The sequence below is a fragment of the Pristiophorus japonicus genome, unplaced genomic scaffold (assembly GCF_044704955.1).
Source record: "Pristiophorus japonicus isolate sPriJap1 unplaced genomic scaffold, sPriJap1.hap1 HAP1_SCAFFOLD_332, whole genome shotgun sequence".
Taxonomy (NCBI): Eukaryota; Metazoa; Chordata; class Chondrichthyes; family Pristiophoridae; genus Pristiophorus; species Pristiophorus japonicus.
Genome location: NW_027253128.1, coordinates 106,178 through 115,332, shown reverse-complemented (window position 1 = coordinate 115,332; position 9,155 = coordinate 106,178). Strand labels below are relative to the sequence as shown.

The following is a 9,155-nucleotide window of genomic DNA, read 5'->3' as shown; positions in this document are numbered from 1 at the left end:
TACACAGAAAGTGTGGGATGTTCGTCTATATGAAGGTTTCACAATACAAGTGGCTTTAAAATCCCTGCCCATTCCCACCAGGTGTCAGAAGCAACACTCACCTGCCAGTCACCGTATGTTTTTTTCTGAAACATTTGTGTTGCTTTCACGGGAAAGTATCATTAATTAACCCCTCACCTTTTTTTGCACAATGAAAGAAATGCTCACTGAGGGACAGTCCATACTTCAATCATTTGTCCTGTGCTTTGGGGAGCGGGCAGGGAAGTGGACCTGAGTCCATGATCGCATCGGCCATGATCGTATTAAATGGCGGAGCAGGCTCGAGGGGCGTATGGCCGACTCCTGCTCCTATTTCTTATGTTCTTATGTTCTTATGCATGTTGACCCATTTTACACACTGTATTTTAGGAGTCTGGTTCAAAACCTTCATTGCCGATAACACCAGGAATCTGGGGAAACTTTTGTCAAATTTAACAGCACCGGTTAATCCTACCGTGCACAGAAAATAGAATCAGTAGTGATGATAGAATCCCATGGTGCACATTTTCAGATTCAATGCAGTAGGATTTCAAATAAAGTGAAAGAATTTTACAGTGAAAAGATTTGGAAGTGTTACTTGTATTTATGTCTTTAATAAAACTTTGTGGCGTCTGACTCCCGTTCATGCCACTGCTGAATAAGAAAGGAGGGTTTGACGTTGACCAGACTGCACTGCCCCTGATATTTGTCAGCTCATCCTTTATATTCAGTGGTTTCTCGCCCTTTGATGGGCTGCAGTGTAGCGGATATCACGTTGTCCTCACACGCGAAAGGTCCCCGGTGGATCCGTTTTCTCTCACTGAAAGTTATCTATTTATTGAAGTGAAATAAAGAGCAATTAAGGAATAAGGGAGCCCTTTTGCCAGGAGAATAAATAGCAAATAAAAACAGCAAATGCTGGAAATCTCAGCAGGTCAGGCAGCATTTGCCAGGAGAATAAACTCGCCTCCGATTGTTCATCCACAGCAAGTTTAAACATAAAGTTCGTGGCCAGGATTGAACCAGGGACCTGTCACATGTAAAGAAAACATGATAACCTCTGCACTGCAGAAACCTCTGGCACAGCAGCCCCAACAAAGGGGAGCTGACCAGTGAGCTCCCTCTGTGATGATCGGGAATGTGTTGGCTCACGTTAAACAACTTCTGTCCCACACTGAAAGTTCTCAATCCTTCTCCTCCGCTGCCCTTTACAGAAATGTCACGGATCACCCAGCCACCGTGTTCACTTCCACATCCTCACAGTTGGGCCACAGAGGCTCCTACCGTCTCCCCGCGATCAGTGAACTCACCCAGTTGACAAAATTAAACCCCGAACACGTGCCCGGCAAAGGGCAGGTGAAGCCAGATAGTCTGTAAGCTCGGTCTATCACAGAAAGTATTGGTATTCATAGTGATTACAGCAATTATTAATTGTCTCACAGTCCTCAATTATTTTAATGCAATGAACTGATCGAAGATCGAAACCAGATTAGTTCACCGGATCTTAACCCCGCGACCACCAGCGAACGGTTATGATACATGCAGATATATTTATATATATTTATATATGAACCTGAATATCAATGGCTAGCTACCTAGACCTCATGGTGCAACGGTAGTGCGTTTAACTTTGAGTGAGAGAAGTTGTTCCACAGAAACACCAATTTCATCTTTTGTTCACTTTTAAACACTAGAAACTGAGACAGGGGGAATAAATAGGGAAATAAAAGCACAGGGATGCAGACAAGAGGAAGAGAGAAGGGGAAAGATACTGTCCCCACCCAGAACTAATGCAGAAACCCCTCTGCTGCGCTCGGGGTGGCCACCCACAGCCTGGATACACTAACGGGAGAACACCAGCGGCAGGTCGGGGCCATAAAAGCAACGGCGAGCGGCCCTGGGAACAGCTTGGAGGTCCCGGGAGACTACTCCAGGGAGCAGCGCGAGCTGGTGCAGGAGGGCGGCGGCAGCGAAGAGAGATGTCATCAAGGTCCAGGTCCGTGATTGGAGCGTGGGCAGATGCAGCAGGAGCGGCGAGATCGGGGCGAAGGAGTGGTGAGAGACTGTAGAGGGATGTGATCCGGGCCCAGGGGAGGCATGAGTTCAGGGTCAGGGGCACAGGGGCAGCACGGGCCAGCCCACACTGCGATATGTGTGTGCACTAGGTCCGTGCAGCAGAGCTGGTCTCCAGTTGTCTTGGTTAACCCTTGCCACTGGACCAAGACCTCGCTCTGTCAAGCCCGTGTGATGGCTGGGATGCAACGGCCACCACACATTAAAAAAATCCATGCACAGTCATCTTCCACCCTTCGGGATGTAGTTTGGATCTTTCATTTAAACACCTGTGAACTCATCCTTTTTCGGCGTGGAAGCAAGTCATACTCGTTTCGTGGGACCGCCGATGATGATGATGATGACGGATACATTAACGTCCCAACAGCTCATTGACTGCAGGAGTGGGACCGTGTGGCACTTCAGAAGACATGTCGAAAAGGCAAAGTCACTGATTCCATCTCATGTGCTCCTCCAATCAAGAATAGCAACACACACTAAAAATGCTTCAATAATGGTTACATCTTATCTCCACATTTGCTAAACAGTTGGCTTGTTGGTTTATGAGCATGCTTGTAGCTTTGGGGTTCTTAATTGAAATTTGCGAGTGTTTCTGGGTTCAAATCCCGCATGAACCTTCAATTTGCCGCAAATTTTGAATTTGCGTCAAACTTTTGCAAAGAAGGACATGCATTTCTGCAGTGCCTGTCAGGAACTCATGACGCCCCAAAGCGCTTTACAGCTATGGAGTTACCTTTGAAGTGTTGCCATGTGAGGAAAGATGTACCCAAATCACCCCACACGAACCTCAACTCTTTGCGAAGGAGTTCATAGAATCATTGAAGTTTACAGCACAGAAGGAGGCCATTTCGGCCCATCATGTCCGCGCCGGCCAACAAGAGACTATCCAGCCTAATCCCAATTTCCAGCTCTAGGTCCATAAGCCTGCAGGTTACGGCACTTCAGGTGCACATCCAAGCACTTTTTAAATGTGGTGAGGGTTCTGCCTCTACCACCCTTTCAGGCAGTGAGTTCCAGACCCCCACCACCCTCTGCGTGAAGAAATTTCTTCTCTAAATTTTCTACCAATTACTTTAAATTTATGCCTCCTTATTGTTGACCCCCTCTGCTAAGGGAAATAGGCCCTTTCTATCCACTATATCTAGGCCCCTCATAATTTTATACACCTCAGTGAGGCCTCCTCTCAGCCTCCTCTGTTCCAGGGAAAACAAACCCAGCCTATCGAATCTGTCCTCATCGATAGGATTCTCCACTCCCGGCAACATCCTCGTAAATCTCCTCTGTGCCCTCTTCAGTGCAATCACGTACTTCCTGTAATACAGCGAAGAGAACTGCACGCAATACTCCAGCTGTGGCCTAACCAGTGTTTTATACAGTACAAGTATAAATCCCCACCCCATCTCTTGTAATCTATGCCTCGGCTAATAAAGGCAAGCATTCCATATTCCTTCTTAACCACCTTATCTACCTGGCCTGCTACTTTCAGGGATCTGTGGACATGCACTCCCTGGATTCTGTGAGGACCCAGCTGATTGGAAAACTGCAAATATAACGCCCCTATTTAAAAAAGGAGGCAGACAAAAAGCAGGAAGCTATAGACCAGTTACTCTAACACCTGTGGTTGGGAAAATGTTGGAGTCCATTATTAAAGAAGCAGTAGAAGGACAGTTGGAAAAAATAATTCAATCAGACAGAGTCAGCAGGGATTTATGAAGGGAAGTCATGTTTGACAAATTTGCTGGAATTCTTTGAGGATGTAATGAACAGGTTGGATAAAGATAAACCCGTGGATGTGATGTATTTTGACTTCTAGAAGGCATTTTCCTAATAGCTTTGGACCATCCCCAGCAACGATCCACAAATGTAACCTGTGCATCGCGCTGCCATGGGACACCTGGACATCCACGCTGCCAACGACCGGGATGTATCGTTTGTGTAGGTCAGCAGTTTCACTTCGATCAGGATCATTTTAGGTCGTTCGATTGGATTGTCCCAGAGTTTCTCAAAGGCTGCCTGATTCATCAGTGACTGGCTCACCCCTGTGTCCACCTCCATCGTGACTGGAACATAGTTGACTTCAACTTCCATTTTCAACGGGGAACTCACGGTTGGGCAGGTGAACACTCCGTACACCTCATCGTCGCTGGACTCCGGATGATCAGCCTACTCTTCATCGACTCGGTGAGTACAATTTCTCTTGCATATTCGCTGGAGGTGGCCCTTCATGTTACAGCCTTTGCAAGTATAGTCTTTATTGCGGCACTGGTGGGCCCTGTGATTTCCTGCACACGCCAGCATGGGGTTGGCCGGTTGGCCCCATGTGGCGGACTCAGGATTCTGGGACTCGGGGTTCTGTTCTCTCTTTCCTGAGAGAGACTGCTAGCAGCAGCCCTGCCTCTAAAAGGCACCTTTCGGTTCACAGTACTTCCTGGGTTAGAGTCCTGGCGGTGAGACATCCACTTGGAATCGCAGGCCGAGATCATGAACGCCTGGCTCACGTTAATTGTCTTCTGCAGGGTGACAATGGTGTCCGCAGAGAGCAATTTGTGGAGAAGGCCCTCGTGACCGATTCCAAGAACAAAGATGTCCCTTCGTGCTTCGGTGAGGTGATTGCTAAAATCACGTGTTACAGCCAATCGTCTGCAGCATATTTTGCAATTTCTTGGCCTTCGGATCCACCGGTGGGGAGAGAACCGGTGTATGGCTGTGAGGATGCTCTCTATCGGTTTGAGCTGTTCCTGTATCAGCGTTACGAGCTCCAGATATGTTATTGTCTTCTCTGGGACTAGCAGGTCCCTGACAAGGCCATAGATGGTGGGCCCAAAACTGCTGAGCAGGATAGCTCTGCACTTATCAGCCAGCGAGGTCGGGTCGTCTCCCCCCACGTCATTCGCAATAAAGAAGTGTTCGAGCCTTTCCACAAAGGCCTCCCAATCTTCCGCATCGGCGAAATGTTGGAACGTGCCAAGGTTAGCCATTGTCACATGGAAATTCGTTTTCTCGTCACCAGTTATTGTGTCTGTAAGCACTCTCGTAATGACTCCACGAGGTAAGCTATTGTACTTGAACTGTGGTGACCTTGGTCCACTTATTGCAGCTCCTGAGTGAGGGTACAGTACTGTGAGCTCCCTTTTATACCTGGTTACCTGTCGTGTAAAGGTGACCCCGAGGTCTCCACCAGTTGCACCCTCTGGTGGTACAAGCATCGTGTGTGTACAGTGTGTAGATACATCCAGTGGTCTTATGTAACTGTACATTGAGTGTACAGGGTGTATACTTATTTTATACATACACAACAAAGATCATCGGTTAATTAATGGTGTTTTCCCGTGAAAGCAGGATAAAATTTATCGATGATTTAATTTCTGCATTTCGAAAGACATGGGTTAATCACGGATAGTCAGCATGGATTTGTTCAGGGAAGGTTTAGTCTGACTCACTTGATTGAATTTTTTGAGGAGGTAACCAAGTGGATTGATGAGGGTAGTGCGTATGATGTAGTGTTTCAGGATTTTAGCAAAGCTTTCGCCAAGTTCCCACCTGGAAGACTGGTCACGAAAGTAAAAGCCCATGGGATCCAGGGCAATGTGGCAAGTAGGATCCAAAATTGGCTCAGAGGCAGGAAGCAAAGGGTAATGTTTGATGGGAGTGTTTGGGACTGGAAGGATGGTTCTAGTGGGGTTCCACAGGGCTCAGTGCTAGTTCCCTGGCTTTTAGTGGCAACATCAATGATCTAAACTTAAATATAGGAGGACTGATTAAAACGTTTTCAGGTGATTCTAATTTAATCCAGATAAGTGTGAGGCTGTGCATTTGGGGAGGGCAAACAAGGAAAGAAACACACATTAAATGGTCCGACATTGAGAAGTGTGGAAGAACAAAGGGACAAGGATCCCTGAAGGTAGCAGGCCAGTTGGATAAGGTGGGTAAGAAGACACACGGAATGCTTAGCTTTATTGGCTGAGGCATGGGATAGAAGAGCAGGTTGGTTATGCTTGAAATGTATAAAACACTGGTTCGGCCACAGCTGGAGTATTGCATGTAGTTCTGGTCACCGTATTACAGGAATTACGTGATTGTATGAGAGGGTACAGAGGAGATTTACGAGGATGTTGCCAGGCGTGGAAAATCTTAGCTATGAGGACAGATTGGATCGGCTGGGTTTGTTTTCATTGGAACAGAGGAGGCTGAGGGGAGACAACATTGAGATGTATAAAATTATGAGGGGCCTAGATAGAGTGAATAGCAGAGGGGTCAACAACCAGGGGGCATATATTTAAAGTAATTGGTAGAAGGTTTAAAGAGGATTTGAAGGTAAAATTCTTCATGCAGAGGTTTGTGGGGGTCAGGAACTCGCTGCCTGAAAGAATGGCGGAGGCAGATACCACATGTAAAAATTATTTGGATGTGCACCTGAAGTGCCGTAATCTGCAGGGTTATGGACCCAGAGCTGGAAAGTGGGATGAAGCTGGATCGCCTCTTGTTGGCCGGGGTGGAAGTGATGGGCCAAAATGGCCTCCTTCTATGGTGCAAACTTCTATCATTCTATAATTCTATGAAAAATTTAAATGTCCAAAGTGGGTGTCGAAACCACGACCCTGAGATTAAAAGTCTTATATTCCACCGACGGAGCTCGCCAGGCTTCTGCCAAACATACCGTTCTCTCACTGATAGCAGACAGGCGCCTGTTGGCTCCGCCCCAGATGTTTAAACTTGCTGTCGAGGAACTGCCAGAATCTTCTTGAATGGTGGACCAGGCTCGAGGGGCCGAATGGCGTACTCCGGCCCCTAATTCGTACATCTTATGAACTTTTCACAGGAGAACCAACTTGCCCCTGAGCATGCATGAGGAGAAAGCTATAGAAAATATTCCCGCACGGTGAGCTTTCGCGTGTGAGGCGAATGTGTTAACCGCGACACTGCGAAACATCTCCACTTTCAGCACCAGGTCAGACGGAAATGTTAAGCGAGCAGGTGAACTGCTGAATCCCAGTTTTAAGGAGTTGGTCGTGGTGTCAAACAATGAGTTTCACTTAATGATTAAAAATAAGAAATGTCAGAAGTTGGATTCAAACTCACACCTCCAGAGAAAACTGCGATCTAATCACAGCACCTTAGACCGCTCGGCGGTGTGTGTGGCCACCTGCAAGTTGATTTTGAACTTGTGTGTCGTGTCACATGAATTAAATGAGGGCAGCAGGCGTATCTCTGCCTGACACCGGGAAACAATGAGACAGACCTTGGAACAAGGGTCTGGTGATTGCCAAACAGCAAAGAAAATATTAACTCTGAAAGAACAGTGACCCCGACGTGATTTGAACACGCAACCTTCTGATCTGGAGTCAGACACGCTACCGTTGCGCCACGAGGCCTACACAATGTGTTTGAGATGTTCCTCTTTATGAAGCTTTCACAATTCAAGGGGCTTTAAATTCCCCGCCCATTCCCACCAGGTGTCAGAAGCAACGCTCACCTGCCAGTCACCGTATGTTTTTTTCTTAAACGTTTGTGTTGCGTTCATGGAAAAGCATCATTAATTAACCCGTCACCTTCTTTTGCACAATGAAAGAAATGCTAACTGAGGGATAGTCGATACTTCAATCATTTGTCCTGTGCTTTGGGGAGCGGGCAGGGAAGTGGACCTGAGTCCATGATCGCATCGACCATGATCGTATTAAATGATGGAGCAGACTCGAGGGGCGTATGACCGACTCCTGCTCCTATTTCTTTTGTTCTTATGTTCTTCAGCATGTTAACCCATTTTACACACTGTATTGCCGATGTCACCAGCAATCCGGGGCAACTTTTGTCAAATTTAACAGCTTCGGTTATTCCTTCCGTGCACAGAAAATAGAATCAGTGGTGAAGATAAAATCCCACGGTGCTCATTTTCAGATTCAACGCAGTAGGATTTCAAATAAAGTGAAAGAATGTTACAGTGAAAAGATTTGGAAGTGTTACTTGTATTTGTATCTTTAATTAAACTTTGTGGCGTCTGACTCCCGTTCATGCCATTGCTGAATAAGAAAGGAGGGTTTGACGTTGACCAGACTGCACTGCCCCTGATATTTGTGAGCTCATCCTTTATATTCAGTGGTTTCTCGCCCTTTGATGGGCTGCAGTGTGGCGGATATCACGTTGGCCTCACATGCGAAAGGTCCCCGGTGGATCCGTTTTCTCTCACTGAAAGTTAACTATTTATTGGTTAAATAAAGATCAATTCAGGAATAAGGGAGCCCTTTAACCAGGAGAATAAATAGCAAATAACGACAGCAAATGCTGGAAATCTCAGCAGGTCAGGCAGCATTTTCCAGGAGACTAAACTCTCCTCCGATTGTTCCATTATAGCAAGTTTAAACATCATGTTTTTACCCAGAATCAAACCGGGTACTTTTCACGTGTAAAACAAATGTGATAACCACGACACTACAGAAACCTCTGGCACAGCAGCCGCAACAGAGCGGAGCTGACCAGTGTGCTCCCTCTGTGCTGATCGGGAATGTGTTGGCTCACCTCAAACAACTTCTGTCCCACACTGAAAGTTCTCAATCCTTCTCCTCTGCTGCCCTTTACAGAAATGTCACGGATCACCCAGCCACCGTGTTCACTTCCACATCCTCACAGTGGGGTCACAGAGGCTCCTACCATCTCCCCGCGATCAGCGAACTCACCCAATTTGTAAAATTAAACCCCGAACACGTGCCCGGCAAAGGGCAGGAGAAGCCAGATAGTCTGTAAGCTCGGTCTATCGCAGAAAGTATTGGTATTCATGGTGATTACAGCAATTATTAATCGTCTCACAGACCTCAATTATTTTTATGCGATGAATTGATCGAGAATTGAAACCAGTTTAGTGTGCCGGATCTTAACCCCGCGACCACCAGGGAACAGTTATGATACATGCAGATATATTTATATATATTTATATATGAACCTGAATATCAACGGCTAGCTACCTAGACCTCATGGTGCAACGGTAATGCGTCTATCTTTGAGTGAGAGAAATTGTTCAACAGTGATACCCATTTCATCTTTTGTTCCCTTTTAAACACGAGAAACTGTGA

General features: G+C 46.5%; 1 non-coding gene across 1 annotated transcript; it reads right to left on the bottom strand.

The window, feature by feature from the left end:
* Positions 1-7,391: 7,391 nt before the first annotated feature.
* trnaw-cca (transfer RNA tryptophan (anticodon CCA)) lies at positions 7,392-7,463 on the bottom strand. Its single transcript has one exon. It is a non-coding gene; the product is annotated as a tRNA-Trp (tRNA).
* Between the last annotated feature and the right edge of the window lie 1,692 nt (positions 7,464-9,155).